A 17,371-nucleotide genomic window follows, 5' to 3' on the forward strand; every position below is an offset into this window, starting at 1 on the left:
GTGAGATTTTGAGCCTATTTGATTGGTTGCATTTTATCAACCAATATTCTGTTTTGGTGTGTGTTGTTCTCTCTAAAATTGTGATCTTTGTCTTGCTTGATTCTATATTTTCATTGTTTGATGTATGCATGCACTTATGTGATTGAGGCCTTTGTTTCACTATAGCTTACATACCCATATGGCCTTAACCTTTTCATTATCCTTTGCAAACCAATGTTGAGCCTTTTTAACCCCATTTATTATTTATTTTAGCACATCATTAACTCTAAGCGGAAAACAATAAATGTCCTTCATTTGATTCCATGGTTAGCTTAGACTAGTGAGAAGTGTTCATGAATTAAGTGTGGAGAAGTTGGGTTTGGAAAAATTTGGTTTGGAAATTGGGTATTGTATATTTTTGGTGAAAATAAAAAAAAAATAGTTGAGCATATATTCTTGCATTCAATACCTTAATTATATGCATTGAGAAAAATAAAAGAAAAAAAATAAAAAGAAAAAAAAAGAGAGAAAAAGAAAAGGAAAAAAAAGAGCAAATAATAAAAGCGGACAAAATGCCCCAAAGTAAATGGTGATAGCAATGCATATGTACTGTACTCAAAATTAGGATACATGAATATGTAGAAAACATAGTTAATGGGCAGTTAGATTTTGTATTCTGATTACATGGGTTGTTTTAAGTTAGGTGGAAAGTTTAGGTTAATCAAGGATTCAAATTTTAGTCCACTTAACCAAATACAATCCTACCTTGATCCTAACCACATTACAACCCTTAAAAGACCTCTTGATATGTGTATTTGTGCATTAAATTTTTGTTGATTGGTAGAAGAAGAGCAAGCCTTAGAAAGCAATGTTAGTAGAGAATTGAGAGAATCGAACCTTAAACACTTGAGTGATTAGAGTGTATACACTTCCGGTGAGGGTTCGATGCTCAATTCTTTGTTCCCGGCTTTCACGAGCTTTCTTCTTGCAAGTTGACTTGTACTTAATTTTATGATTTGAATTAGTATGATCCGGTTCATATTTATTTTTGGAGAATTTGATTTACTTTTAACCAAGTAGGAAAAAGTATTTTTCATAAATTCTATCATCCCTCTTCACTCTTTTGGTTCTTTTGAGCTTAGCATGAGGACATGCTAATATTTAAGTGTGGGGAGATTAATAAACCAATATTTTATGGTTTATTTTGTATTGAATTGAGTGGATTTTATCCATTATTCTCACACTTATTCATATAATTTGCATGTTTTACATTTTCCTTCCTAATTTTGTGCTATGATTGAAAACATGCTTCTTTGGCCATAAATTCGCTAATTTTAATCATCTCTTATTACCACTCGATGCCGTGATATGTGTGTTAAGTAATTTCAGGTTTTCCAGGGCAGGGATGGCTTAGAGGATGGAAAAGAAGCATGCAAAAGTGGAAGGAACACAAGGAATTGAGGTTTTGAGAATCTGGTAGCGACGAGCACGCATGGACGCGCGTACGCGTGACCAGTGCAGTAGACGTAGGACGCGCACGCATGGATGACGCGTACGCGTGACCGGAAATTCGTTCAGCGATGCGTACGCATGGCTGACGTATACGCGTGACAAAGCGTCACGTGCTGCATTAAACAGAAAACGCTGGGGGCGATTTCTGGGCTGCTTTTGGCCCAGTTTCAAGCCCAAAAGTGAAGATTAGAGGCTGCAGAGTGGAGCTGGAGGGGAGGATGGATTCATTCACTTTCATTCATACACAATTTTAGGTTTAGATGTATAATTCTAGAGAGAGAGGCTCTCTCCTCTTTCTAGGTCTTAGGGTTTCTTTTAGTTTTAGTTCTTCTCAAATTCATATTTCTGCCTTGCTTTAATTTAGTTTTCTTCTAATTTTTTTTGTTCTAGTACTTTGGCTTATCTACTTCTCTTGTTGATTTCCTTATATTGCCAATTTAGTTTATGAATTCTTTTTGTTTTCTTTAATCCATATTAATGCAATTTATGTTTTCATGTTAATGATTGCTTTCTTTAATTTGTTGTTATTGTTTTCTCTTGCAATTGTTAGTCTTAGATTTTGCTATGTCTTGTTAGTTTCATGCTTTTATTTTGTGCCTACTAAGTATTTGATAAAATGCTTGGTAAGATTTTAAAATAGATTTTCATGTTCTTAACTTGGATTGATCAATTAGAGACTCTTGAGTTATCTAAACTCTTTTTGTTGAATGATAATTGAAGATTGCTGGTTAGCTTGAACTTCACCAAAGCTAGTCTCTCTCTATGAGTTGACTAGGACTTGTGAACTCAAGTTAATTGTATGCACTTGACCTTCCTCTATTGGTTAGAGGTTAACTAAGTGAAGGCAATTCACATTTACCATCATAATTGATGATGATAATGAGGATAGGAATTCTGATTCTCAACCCTTGCTAGGACTTTTCTAAGTTATTATTTTATTTTTCTCGCAATCTATATTTTCTTGTTTCCTATTACAAAACCCAAAAATATACTTTTCCATAACCAATTGACTTTTGATATTCCAACATCAAAGATTAAAGATATTAAGAAAATAAAAATACACATGTATAATTAAAGAGACAAATAGCTTAGTAGATAAAGGTATTTTTACATGATAGAAGACTCAAGTTCAAATCTTTCCAAAAGAATTTTTACTAGTATAATAAAACTCTATATATGTATTTGTAGGCTCAAGCCAGCCTGACAGACCCAACAGACATCGCCTGGCCTATTTCCATCCTTAAAGTCAGTTTAGACTGATGATTAAACTGTCAATCGATAGAAATTAAATTTGATTTAGTTTAATATGTTTGATATGCAATTTGTTAATGCCTTTTAGATGCAAGAATTTCCTACAATACAATTATGTCACCATCTTTTAATGACATGTTGGATAATATTAATAGTGATGGGCTCAACTACAAGGTCTTTCTCTTGATAACTTGAGAATTTACTTGTTAACTAATCTTAAAAAGATGATGTCAAATGTTTGTGAAGCTATAAGATTGCATAGAAAAAAACTAGGTGCATAGTCATAGTTCATGGTTGGACATAGCAAAGACAAAGAACATTGATAAATTATATTTTTTGGTGTATTATTTTAAAGATTTGCACTTTGTGAAGTTTGTAAATGATTCAAATATAGTAATATGTGCTTCAATGTTGTTTACTTCTTTTCTAAAGCAATTGAACGAATTAGGCCTAATAATATTGCACATGGGGTGATTTATGACGCAACTATTTATATCTAACCGGTAAGTTTATTAATAAAAATATAATAATATTGTTTGGTCACTTTATGTTGCTTATTTGTCTTAATTTTTTTCTAAAACATAATAACAGAATGTCACATATTTCTATTTTTGTATCACATGCTTCAAAAATGTCAATATTTGTGAATAACCATATGGTGTCCCTTACTTGGTTTAGAAAAAGAAGCTACTTAAAGAAAGATTATATGTCTTAAAACAACTCATTTTTCCATTGTATTTATGAAATTAAAAAAGTCTTTGAACATAAGGTAAATTTACAAGCACTAGGTGTTGATGCACATTTCCTTGTGCACAAAATAAGGAGCGCTAATGATAAAGCTGTGCTAGTATCTTAAACAACAAATTCTAATATGGTTGTATTATTTCATGTAAATGTGTAAGTCCCTTCATCAAATTGTTGAGAATTGTAGATTTTAATGATGTTTATGCAAATATGTGAGCCCCTTGTTGATCAAGTTGTTGAGAATTATAGATTCTTATGATGTGTGTGCACGCTAAGAGCTAACATTGTAATTAATGTGTCTGTGAATGTATGTTAAGGATTGAAAGTGTAATTAACAATATGTTTAAACAAAATAAAGTGATATATTTGTTATAACTTGGTTACATGTTATAACTTGATTATAAACGTTATAGATCAGTCATCAATGACAAACATCAAAACTATATCAAAACACTCTAAAATGCTTTTATTTCCTATCAATGTAAATCAAATGGACAAAGGATTAATAAGACTCGTCTCAAATATAAAAAGAAGGTAAGAAACTGATCCGATTTATTTTTTACAGAGGAATTTATTATTCATACACTAACTTGAACATCGGAGTGCCTTTTGTAGGTGCCCACCCTCCTTGTTCTCTTGGTGCTGAGGTATAACTCATCTTACCTGAAGGCTAGAAGATAATCATTGACGGACGAGCTATACCAGAGTCACACCTCACAAGAACAATTGGTGCCCACCATGAGGCCAAAGATTTCAAATTTTCCTTTGTGCTCCAAGAATTTTTGGTGTGTCTATGGCTGATTAACCTCCTCCAAGGCCATCCGAACTTCTTCGGATCGTAACAGAGTGACAACAAACTAATCAGCGCATGGCAGAAGAAAATCAAAGAATGGAAAATCAAAAAATCGAACTTACTAATGCTCGGATAACTCATAATGATGATCACCATGAACAACCGGATAATGAGGAAGCAAACTCTGATCCAACTCATGTTTCTAAAACTCAGGAACTAAAGGAGGATCAACTAGTCAATAAAGAAACAGAATTGGACAACGCAATTAATCCATTCACCGCAGATGTCATGAATTCCAATTGCCTAAAAACTTTGCATTACCAATTACTTTAACTCCTTATGATGGCTTGGGTAATCTGAAAAAACACATCAAAAAATTTCGTTCCATGATGATAGTAAATGGTACTTCTGACCCTATTTCATGTCATTGTTTTTCTACATTTTTAGATGATCCTGCACTTGATTGGTTTTCTTCTTCGCCTGAAGAATCTATTTCATGTTTTCAGAAACTAGCCAAGCTATTTGAAGATCTGTTTGCATCATCTTCTATTTATTTGCATGATTCAGATTATTTAAGCACAGTCAAACAGGGACAAAAGGTCTTTGGGACTATGTTACTCGATTCACTAAGCACAACAAGAAAAAAGGCCTGTCGGCACACTTTTTTCTTGCCACGCTTTTAAAGTGTATCCAAAAGTGGTTTATGGCCACGCTTTTACGAGGGTGGCCACTGATTTGTGATTTTGCCATGCTTTTTTTGCCACGCTTGAAAAGTGTGGCCATAGAGAGAAATCGGCATGCTTTTACGAGGGTGCTTACTTATTTGAAATTTGGCCACGCTTTTTTACTGCCACGCTTGAAAAGCGTGCCGATAAAGGGAAATCGGCACGCTTTTACGAGGGTGGCCACTGATTAAAAATTTGGCCACCCTTTTTTTGTCACGCTTAAAAGCGTAGCTATAGAGGAAAACCGGCAAGCGTGAAAAGCGTGGCTATACCGTGTTTATTTTGGCACCATAAAAAAACGTGCCGATAGAGTTTCCTCCCCTAAAATTTAGTTTCCCACTTATTTTTTTCCCACACTTAACCTTTTTCTTCTAAGTTATCAAATTTAACCCTAAAAATGATAACAACAACACACTAACTTTACATTGTTACCAAATTCACTTTTAACCCTAAAATTCCCTTTCAAACCCTAAAAGGTGCCGTCAGCTTCATCCATCTTCATCGATCAGCTTCATCTTCTTGAACCCAGCCTTCGTCGTTCATCCATTTTCATCGTTCATCTTCATCTTCTCGAACCCAGCCAGCTTCATCTTCTTAAACCATCTTCATCACTGCCCTTCATCGCACCTAGCCTTCATTTCCTTCATCACCGCTGAGAACCCTCACACCCAGCCCTCTCTCCGAGCCCTCTCTTGCAGCCCTCTATCGCACCTTCTCTCGCACCCGCTCTGTCACAACCCTCGAACCCTCAACGCAAGCCTCCTCCTCGGATTCGCAACGCTCGCACCCTCTCTCGCAACCCTCTATCGGTGCTGCTCCGTCGGCGTACCCTGCATCGGCGTGCCCTCCTTCAGCGATCTCTCTCTCGCAAACCCTAAACACTAAAGACGCTGCCTCTCTCTTGCTCCTCCCTCAATCGTCTCTTCCTCTCCCTCAATCGGCGCTCAACCCTCACCATAAACACTACAAGGTAAGTATTTATTCCTTCTGTTTCTATGATCCTGTGATAAGGGCCATTAGTTTGGTTCCCTGGCTGTTTCGCTGTTCCTATGTTGTAGTGATGTGAAAATGAAAGTTTAAATATTGACACATTAAATTTAGGAAAATGTTAGGATATGATTTTTATCGTAAAAATCTATTTCGCTGTTCCCTAGTTTGTTTGATTCTTGAGCTTCACTTCATTTCAGATGTGTGTGCTTGGTTTTGGAAGCTTATTTTCTTTTTCATTATTAGATATTTTGTAATTTGTATTGATTGGAGACTAGTTATGCTTTCTAATCTTTCTCTGTTTCTCGGTTCCTCTATTTTGGACTGCTGAGAAATTCTATAAAAGCCCCTCTATTTAGGGTTTTAGCTTCAATCTAACGCGTTCAGTGAAGAGAAAATCGTAGCCATGGGGAGGAGTAAGCATCCAAAACTCTTTACCAAAATCTTCCTAGAATCTTTTATTTCTTAATTTCTGATTCTTATTGTTCCAGGTATTCGATTTGCATATGTTAATTTGGTTTTTGTTTATTAGCTAGGGTTTGTATGTTCTGTATAATTTAACAGTGTTTTTATTTTTGTTTTTATAATCACTCAAGTTATTTGAATTAAGCAAGATGGTTTTATGTTTGTTTATGAAAGAAATGAGACTCCTTTTGCTAGCTTGTGGGAAACGGAGTATTGTTCTTACTAGAATTACCAGAATTAACCGGTTGGGAACTATGCTCATAGATAATAATAGAATTACCAGAATTAACCCTAACATTGGAGGTACAGTTTTAGCTTTGAATTGTTCATCTCAGTGTTGCACTTGGTTATACAACATGTAACTTACTTGCCTTTTGATTTTTTACAATGCAGAATTCTTGCCAAAGTTGCATATGCTAGTTCTCACGAACAGCAGGATTGTCAACTTAGTCGAAATCGATCCCCTCACGTCCCTTCCGAAGCTCCAGTACCTTAGCTTGCTAGACAACACATTACAAAGAAGCAGAATTACAAGCTTTATGTTATTCACAAGCTGAAGTACCTTAGGGTTTTAGATTTCAAGAAAGTGAGGAACAAGGTATAGGTTATCTTTTTTGTCGCTTTTGGTAGTTTCGTCCCTAGATTTTTCTTTGGAATATGATAGTTATGATATTTTGATAATGCCTGCTTTCAATTAATAAATTAACGGTTTTAGCTAGAAAACCAGAAGTAAACCTTGAACACGTTGATTCCATGTGTTAGCTTTACTGTGTATAAATTTTTTATTAGACAGCTATAGTTTTTACTCTGGTTAAGCATTCTTTGGCTAAGTGACTTGAAAATTAAACTGGACATTGCCATAAATTGTAATGTCTATTGGATGATGATGATGTATGGTGATATGGTTTATATAATCTGTTTTAGGATATCTATTCATATTTCATAAGGTTTATCTTATATTTACCTGTTATAGGATTATCTTAGATATCATCATCTTATCTGTGTGTATAATTATTTGGGTAATGCTATGGTGAAGAGTGAAGTTTTGGTGAATGGTGCACGAAATTGTGATCTCAACAGCACCAAAAACTTGGTACGCACGTTCATAATCTCAACTTCTTTTCACAACTTCGCACAACTAACCAGCAAGTGCACTGGGTCGTCCAAGTAATAAACCTTACGTGAGTAAGGGTCGATCCCATAGAGATTGTCGGCTTGAAGCAAGCTATGGTCGTCTTGCAAATCTCAGTCAGGCAGATTCAAATGGTTATGGGATTTTGATAATTAAAATATAAATAAAATATAAAATAAGATAGAGATACTTATGTAATTCATTGGTGAGAATTTTAGATAAGCGTATGGAGATGCTTTGCTCCTTCTAAATCTCTGCTTTCCTACTGCCTTCATTCAATCATTCATACTCTTTTCCATGGCAAGCTTTATGTTGGGGGATCACCATCGTCAATGGCTACCATTCATCCTCTCAGTGAAAATAGTACAAATGCGCTGTCATCGCATGGCTAATCATCTGTCGGTTCTCGATCATGTTGGAATAGGATCCATTGATCCTTTTGCGTCTGTCACTACGCCCAACACTCGCGAGTTTGAAGCTCGTCATAGTCATCCCTTCCCAGATCCTACTCAGAATATCACAGACAAGGTTTAGACTTTTCGGATCTCAAGAATGGCCGCCAATAATTCTAGCCTATACCACGAAGACTCTGATCGTGAACTAGGAGGCTAAGAGTTATGCATTCAAGCTTGTTTTCATGTAGAACAGAAGTGTTTGTCAGGCACGCGTTCATAAGTGAGAATGGTGATGAATGTCACTTGATCATCACATTCGTCATGTTCTTGTGTGCAAATGAATATCTTAGAATAAGAATAAGCTTGAGTTGAATAGAAAAACAATAGTACTTTGCATTAATTCGTGAGGAACAGTAGAGCTCCACACCTTAATCTATGGGGTGTAGAAACTCCACTGTTGAAAATACATAAGTAAAAATAGGGTAGACATGGCCGAGTGACCAGCCTCCCATGGAGGTCTCAGAACGTAAAAGTTACATAATGTGTTCCAGAGATGTAAAATAAATTACTAAAACTAGTTTTTATACTAAACTAGTAACTAGGGTTTATAGAAATGAGTAAATGATGCAGAAATCCACTTCCGGGGCCCACTTGGTATGTGCTTGGGCTGAGCATTAAGCTGTCATGTGTAGAGACTCTTTTTGGAGTTAAACGCCAGGTTGTAGCCTGTTTCTGGTGTTTAACTCTGGTTTGCAACCTGTTTCTAGCGTTTAACTCCAGAATAGGGCAGGAACTTGGCGTTTGAACGCCAGTTTGCGTCCTCAAAATTCGGGCAAAGTATAAAGTATTATATATTGCTGAAAAGCCCTAGATGTCTACTTTCCAACGCATTTGAGAGCGCGCCAATTGGGTTTCTGTAGCTCCAGAAACTCCACTTTGAGTGCAGGGAGGTCAGAATCCAATAGCATCTGCGGTCCTTTTTCAGCCTCTGAATCAGATTTTTGCTCAAGTCCCTCAATTTCAGCCAGAAAATACCTGAAATCATAGAAAAACACACAAACTCATAGTAAAGTCCGGAAATGTGATTTTATTTAAAAACAAATAAAAATATACTAAAAACTAACTAAATCATACTAAAAACTATGTAAAAACAATGCTAAAAAGCGTATAAATTATCCGCTCATCACAACACCAAACTTAAATTGTTGCTTGTCCCCAAGCAACTGAAAATCAAATAGGATAAAAAGAAGAGAATATACTATAAATTCCAAAATATCAATGAAACTTAGCTCCAATTTAGATGAGCGGGGCTAGTAACTTTTTGCCTCTGAACAGTTTTGACATCTGACTTTATCCTTTCAAGTTCAGAATGATTGGCATCTATAAGAACTTAGAATGCAGATAGTGTTATTGATTCTCCTAGTTCAGTATGTTGATTCTTGAACACAGCTACTTTATGAGTCTTGGCCGTGGCCCTAAGCACTTTGTTTTCCAGTATTACCACCGGATACATAAATGCCACAGACACATAACTAGGTGAACCTCTTCAGATTGTGACTCAGCTTTGCTAAAGTCCCCAATTAGAGGTGTCCAGGGTTCTTAAGCACACTCTTTTTTTTTTTGCTTTGGACCTTGACTTTAACCGCTCAGTCTCAAGCTTTTCACTTGACACATTCACGCCACAAGCACATGGTTAGGGACAGCTTGGTTTAGCCGCTTAGCCCAGGATTTTATTCCTTTGGGCCCTCCTATCCACTGATGCTCAAAGCCTTGGATCCTTTTTACCCTTGCCTTTTGGTTTAAAGGGTTATTGGCTTTTTGCTCTTTCCTTTTGATTTAAAGAGCTATTGGCTTTTTCTGCTTGCTTTTTCTTTTTCTTTCTCTCTTTTTTTTTGCCAAATTTTTTTTTTTTGCAAGCTTTGTTCTTCACTGCTTTTTCTTGCTTCAAGAATCAATTTTATGATTTTTCAGATTATGAATAACATTTCTCCTTTTTCATTATTCTTTCAAGAGCCAATAATTTTAACATTCATAAACAACAAATTCAAAAGACATATGCACTATTCAAGCATTCATTCAGAAAGTATAAAGTATTGCCACCACATCAAAATAATTAAACTAAGCTCAAGGATGAATTCAAAATCATGTACTTCTTGTTCTTTTGTTTTTAGAACATTTTTCATTTAAGAAAGGTGATGGATTCATAGGACATTCATAGCTTTAAGACATAGACACTAGACACTAATGATCATGTAATAAGATACAAACATAAATAAAAATAAAGCATAGAGAACGAAAACAGAAAAAAAATTAACTAGACAAGGAGATTAAGGAACGGGTCCACCTTAGTGAGGGTGGCGTCTTCTTCCTCTTGAAGAACCAATGGTGTTCTTGAGCTCCTCTATGTCTCTTCCTTGCCTTTGTTGCTCCTCCCTCATAACTCTTTGATCTTCTCTAATCTCATGGAGAATGATGGAGCGCTCTTGGTGCTCCATCCTTAGTTGTCCCATGTTGGAACTTAATTCTCCTAGGGAGGTGTTGATTTGCTCCCAATAGTTTTGTGGAGGAAAGTGCATCCCTTGATGCATCTCAGAAATTTCATGATGAGGAATTTCCTCATGCTCTAGTTGAGGTCCATGAGTGGGCTCTCTTATTTGCTCCATCCTTTTCTTAGTGATGGGCTTGTCCTCATCAATGAGGATGTCTCCCTCTATGTCAATTCCAGCTGAATTGTAGAGGTGACAAATGAGGTGAGGAAAGGCTAACCTTGCCAAAGTGGAGGACTTGTCAGCCACCTTGTAGAGTTCTTGAGGTATAATCTCATGAACTTCCACTTCCTCCCCAATCATGATACTATGGATCATGATGGCCCGATCAGTTACTTTGGATCGGTTGCTAGTAGGAATGATAGAGCGTTGGATGAACTCCAACCATCCTCTAGCCACAGGCTTAAGGTCCGGTCTTCTCAATTGAACCGGCTAGCCTCTTGAGTCAACTTTCCATTGAGCTCCTTCCACACATATGTCCATGAGGACTTGGTTCAACCTTTGATCAAAGTTGACCCTTCTAGTGTAGGGGCGTGCGTTTTCTTGCATCATTGGCAAGTTGAACGCCAACCTTACATTTTCTGAACTGAAATCTAAGTATTTCCCCCGAACCATTGTAAGCCAATTCTTTGGGTTTGGTTTCATACTTTGATCATGGTTCCTAGTGATCCATGCATTTGCATAGAACTCTTGAACCATTAAGATTCTGACGTGTTGAATAGGATTAGAGAGTACTTCCCATCCTCTTCTTCTAATTTCTTGTCGGATCTCCGGATATTTGCCCTTTTTGAGTTTAAAAGGGACCTCAGGGATCACCTTTTTCTTGGCCACAACTTCATAGAAGTGGTCTTGATGGACCTTTGAGATGAATCTCTCCATCTCCCATGACTCAGAGGTGGAAGCAATTACCTTCCCTTTCCTCTTTCTTGAGGTTTCTCTGGCCTTAGGTGCCATTAATGGTTATAGAAAAATAAAAAGCAACGCTCTTACCACACCAAACTTAAAAGGTTTGCTCTTTATCGAGCAAAAGAAGAAGGAAAATAGTAGAAGAAGAAGAAAATGGAGGAGATGGAGGAGAATACTGTATTCGGCCAAGGGGGGAGAAGTGTTTGTAATGTGTGAAATTGAAATAGTGTTGAGGGATTTATATAGGGGTGGGAGAAGGGTTAGGTTTTGTGTATTAGGGTTGGGTTTGGGAGGGAAAGGATTTTGAATTTGGAGGTAGGTGGGATTTTTGGGGAAGAGTGTATGGATGTGAGTGGTGAAGAGTATTTGGGGAAGAGGTATAGAGGTGATTGGTGAAGGGTATTTGGGAAAGAGTGTTATGAAAGGGTGTGAAGAGGAGAGAAGAAGAGGTAGGGTAGGTGGGGATCCTGTGGGCCACAGATCCTGAGGGGTCAAGGACTTAACATCCCTGCTCCATTTAGGCTTGCAAAACGCCCTTAGAGTGCACTTCTGGCGTTAAACGCCAGGTTGCTGCTTGTTTCTGGCGTTTAACACTAGCTTTTCTCCCATTCTTGGTGTTAAACGCCAATTAGATACTTTGTTCTGGCGTTAAACGCCAGTCTGGTGCCTATTTCTGGCGTTAAACGCCCAGAATGGTGCCAGACTGGGCGTTTAACGCCCATTCTGCTACTCTTACTGGCGTTTAAACGCCAGTAAGCTCTTCCTCCAGAGTGTGCTATTTTTAATGCTATTTTTCATTCTGTTTTTTATTTTTTAGTTATTTTTGTGACTTCACATGATCATCAACCTAAAGAGAACATAAAATAACAATGAAAAATAGATAGATATAGTTAAATAACATTGGGTTGCCTCCCAATAAGCGCTTCTTTAATGTCAATAGCTTGACAGTGAGCTCTCATGGAGCCTCACAGATAATTAGAGAAGGGTTGTGGCCTCTCAACACCAAACTTAGAGTTTGGTTGTGGCCTCTCAACACCAAACTTAGAGTTTGGTTGTGGCCTCCCAACACCAAACTTAGAGTTTGAATGTGGGGGTTTTGTTTAACTCTGTATTGAGAGAAGCTTTTCATGTTTCCTCTTTATGGTTACAGAAGGAGAACCCTGAGTCTTGAATACAAGGTAGTCCTCATTCAACTGAAGGACCAATTCTCTTCTGTCAACATCAATCACAGCTTTTGCTGTGGCTAGGAAGGGTCTGCCAAGGATGATGGATTCATCCTCATCCTTCCTAGTGTCTAGGATTATGAAATCAGCAGGGATGTAAAGGCCTTCAACCTTTACTAGCACATCCTCTACTTGTCCATAAGCCTGTTTCATTGATTTATCTGCCATCTCTATTGAGATTCTTGCAGCTTGTACCTCAAAGATTTCCAGTTTCTCCATTACAGAGAATGGCATGAGGTTTATCCCTGACCCCAGGTCACATATAGCCTTCTCAAAGGTCATGGTGCCTATGGTACAAGGTATGAAGAATTTTCCGGGATCTGGTTTCTTCTGAGGTAATGTCTGCCTCATTAATGCATTCAGTTCATTGGTGAACAAGGTGGGGTTCATCCTTTCGAATCTCAATACCGAATAACTTAGCATTCAACTTCATGATTTCTCCTAAATATTTAGCAACTTGCTCTTCAGTGATGTCTTCATCCTCTTCAGAGGAAGAATATTCATCAGAGCTCATGAATGGCAGAAGGAAGTTCAATGGAATCTCTATGGTCTCAGTATGAGCCTCAGATTCCTTTGCTTCCTCAAAGGAAAACTCCTTTCTGTTCAGAAGACGTCCCATGAGGCTTTCCTCACTGAGACTGACGTCCTCCTCACTCTCTCCAGGTTCGGCCATATTGGTCATGGTTATGGCCTTGCACTCTCTCTTGGGATTTTCTTCTGTATTGCTTGGGAGAGTACTGGGAGGAGTTTCAGTGATCTTCTTACACAGCTGACCCACTTGTGCCTCCAAATTTCTAATGGAGGACCTTGTTTCATTCATGAAACTTAGTGTGGTCTTGGATAGATTAGAGACTATGGTTGCCAGGCCAGAATAGCTCTGTTCAGAATTCTCTGTCTGTTGCTGAGAAGATGATGGAAAAGGCTTGCTATTGCTAAACCTATTTCTTCCACCATTATTATTGAAGCCTTGTTGAGGCTTCTGTTGGTCCTTCCATGAGAAATTTGGATGATTTCTCCATGAAGGATTATAGGTGTTTCCATAGGATTCTCCCATGTAATTCACCTCTGCCATCGCAGGATTCTCAGGATTATAAGCTTCTTCTTCAGAAGATGCTTCTTTAGTACTGTTGGATGCAGCTTGCAATCCATTCAGACTCTGAAAAATCATATTGACTTGCTGAGTCAATATTTTATTCTGAGCCAATATGGCATTCAGAGTATCAATTTCAAGAACTCCCTTCTTCTGAGGCGTCCCATTGTTCATAGGATTCCTCTCAGAGGTATACATGAACTGGTTATTTGCAACCATTTCAATGAGTTCCTTAGCTTCTGCAGGGGTTTTCAAATGAAGAGATCCTCCTGCAGAATGGTCCAATGACATTTTTGACAACTCAGATAGACCATCATAGAATATACTTATGATGCTCCATTCTGGAAGCATGTCAGTAGGACACCGTTTGATCAGTTGCTTGTATCTTTCCCAAGCTTCATAGAGGGATTCTCCTTCCTTCTATCTGAAGGTTTGGATTTCCACTCTAAGCTTTCTCATCTTTTGAGGTGGAAAGAATTTGGCCAGGAAAGCACTGACCAGCTTATCCCAAGAGTTCAGGCTATCCTTAGGTTGTGAATCCAACCATGTTCTAGCTCTGTCTCTTATAGCAAAAGGGAAAAGCATAAGCCTGTAGACCTCGGGATCAACTCCATTGGTCTTGACAGTGTCACAGATTTGCAAGAATTCAGCTAAAAACTGATGAGGATCTTCCATTGGAAGTCCATGAAACTTGCAATTCTGCTGCATTAGAGAAACCAATTGAGACTTAAGCTCAAAATTGTTTGCTCCAATTGCAGGAAGTGAGATGCTTCTTCCATAGAAGTTAGAAGAGGATGCAATAAAGTCACCAAGCATCTTCCTTGCATCTCCACCATTGTTATTAGGTTTGGCCATCTCTCCCTCTTTTTCAAAAATTTCTGTCAGGTTCTCTCCAGAGAGTTGTGCTTTAACTTCCCTTAGCTTCCTCTTCAGAGTCCTTTCAGGTTCAGGATCAGCTTCAATAAGAATGTCTTTGTCCTTGTTCCTGCTCATATGAAAAAGAAGAGAACAGAAAAGAAGAGGAATCCCCTATGTCACAGTATAGAGATTCCTTTATGTGAGTAGAAGAAGATAAGAATAGAAGAAGGAGAAGAGAAAAATTCGAACACAGTGAAGAAGAGGGTGTTCGAATTTTGAGTGGAAGAGGAGTGTTAGTAGATAAATAAATAGAAGGAGATGTGAGAGGGGGAGAGAATTTCGAAAATTAAATAAAAAAATATTTTTGTTTTATTTTAAATATTAGTTAGAATTCGAAAATTAAAAAGAGAAATAAAATTAAATTAAAATTTAAAACAATTCGTTAATTAAAAAGAATTTTGAAAAAAATGAGGAGTTTTCGAAAATTAGAGAAAAAATTAGTTAGGTAGTTTTGAAAAAGATAAGAATCAATAAAAAAGATGCGATTAATTGAAAAAGATTTGAAAATCAATTTAGAAAAGATAAGAAGTTAGAAAAGATTTTGAAAAAGATATGATTGAAAATCATTTTGAAAAAGATTTGAATTGGAAATTAAAAAAATTTGATTTTGAAATTAAAGTTGATTACTTGACTAACAAGAAACTAAAAGATATGATTCTAAAATTTAAAGATTGATCCTTTCTTAATGGGCAAGTAACAACTTGAAATTTTTAAATCAAAATATTAAATGCTAGCAAAGAATTCGAAAATATGAAACAAAATAAGAAAAAGATTTTTGAAAATCAATTTGAAATTTTTTAAAATATGAAAGAAAAAATGAAAAAGATTTTATTTTTGAAAAAGATTTGAAAAAGATAGAATTTTTAAATTGAAAATTTGACTTGATTCATAAGAAACAATTAAATTTTAAAACTTTATAACTAAATCAATTCAAATTTTCGAAATTTATGAGAAGAATAAAGGAAAGATATTTTTTATTTTTGAATTTTTTTTAAGAAGAGAGAGAAAAACAACAAAAAGACTCAAAACATGAAAATTATAAATCAAAACGCACAATGCATGCAAGAACACTTTGAATGTCAAGATGAACACCAAGAACACTTTAAATGTCAAGATGAACATCAATAACTTATTTTTTTTTTGAAAATTTATAAGAAAAGACACACATGCAAGACATCAAACTTAGAAATTTTCAATGTTTAGACACTAACAAATTTAAAATGCATATGAAAAACAAGAAAAGACACAAAACATGAAAATACAAAGATCAAACAAAGAAAATCATCAAGAACAACTTGAAGATTATGAAGGACACATGCATGAATTTTTGAAAATTTTTAGGGAATTAAAAAAAAAAGATGCAATTGACACCAAACTTAAAAATTGACACAAGGCTCAAACAAGAAACACAAAAGTATTTTTGGTTTTATGATTTTATTAAATTTTTTTTTTGTATTTTTCGAAAATTGTTTGGAAAAAGAAAAATAAGGATTTCAAATTTTTTTTATGAGAATTCCAGGAATCATGCAATGTTAGTCTAAAGCTCCAGTCCAGGAATTAGACATGGCTTACTAGCCAGCCAAGCTTTCAGTGAAAGCTTTGGTCCAAAACACTAGACATGGCCAATGGCCAGCCAAGCTTTAGCATACAAATCAAGCATACAACAGCTGAATTGATGAGAATCAAAAAGCTCTTGTGATGATGAGTTGAAACCTCAGTCCAAAAGATTAGACATGGCTTCACAGCCAGCCAGACTTCAACAGATCATCATGAAACTCTAGAATTCATTCTTAAAAATTCTGAAGCCATAGAATAATTTATTTTTTTTTTTTTTGAAAACTATAAATTTTTAATAAAAAAATTTCTTGAATTTTTTTCGAAAATAAAAATATTAAAAATAAAATAAAATTACATAATCTGAGCAACAAGATGAATCGTCAGTTGTCCAAACTCAAACAATCCCCGGCAACGGCGCCAAAAACTTGGTGCACGAAATTGTGATCTCAATGGCGCCAAAAACTTGGTACGCACGTTCATAATCTCAACTCCTTTTCACAACTTCGCACAACTAACCAGCAAGTGCACTGGGTCGTCCAAGTAATAAACCTTACGTGAGTACGGGTCGATCCCACGGAGATTGTCAGCTTGAAGCAAGCTATGGTCATCTTGCAAATCTCAGTCATGCAGATTCAAATGTTTATGAGATTTTGATAATTAAAATATAAATAAAATATAAAATAAGATAGAGATACTTATGTAATTCATTGGTGAGAATTTCAGATAAGCATATGGAGATGCTTTGCTCCTTCTAAATTTCTGCTTTCCTACTACCTTCATTCAATCATTCATACTCTTTTCCATGGCAAGCTTTATGTTGGGGGATCACCGTCGTCAATGGCTACCATCCGTCCTCTCAGTGAAAATGGTCCAAATGCGCTGTCACCGCATGGCTAATCATCTGTCGGTTCTCGATCATGTTGGAATAGGATCCATTGATCCTTTTGCGTCTGTCACTACGCCCAACACTCGCGAGTTTGAAGCTTGTCACAGTCATCCCTTCCCAGATCCTACTCGGAATAACACAGACAAGGTTTAGACTTTCTGGATCTCAGGAATGGCCGCCAACAATTCTATCCTATACCACGAAGACTCTGATCGTGAACTAGGAGGCTAAGAGATATGCATTCAAGCTTGTTTTCATGTAG

General features: G+C 36.5%; 1 non-coding gene across 1 annotated transcript; it reads left to right on the forward strand.

The window, feature by feature from the left end:
* The first annotated feature begins 14,093 nt into the window (after positions 1-14,093).
* LOC112768242 (small nucleolar RNA R71) lies at positions 14,094-14,201 on the forward strand. Its single transcript, XR_003185678.1, has one exon. It is a non-coding gene; the product is annotated as a small nucleolar RNA R71 (small nucleolar RNA).
* The last annotated feature ends 3,170 nt before the right edge of the window (positions 14,202-17,371 follow it).

This window comes from Arachis hypogaea, chromosome 17, assembly GCF_003086295.3.
Source record: "Arachis hypogaea cultivar Tifrunner chromosome 17, arahy.Tifrunner.gnm2.J5K5, whole genome shotgun sequence".
Classification (NCBI taxonomy): domain Eukaryota; kingdom Viridiplantae; phylum Streptophyta; class Magnoliopsida; order Fabales; family Fabaceae; genus Arachis; species Arachis hypogaea.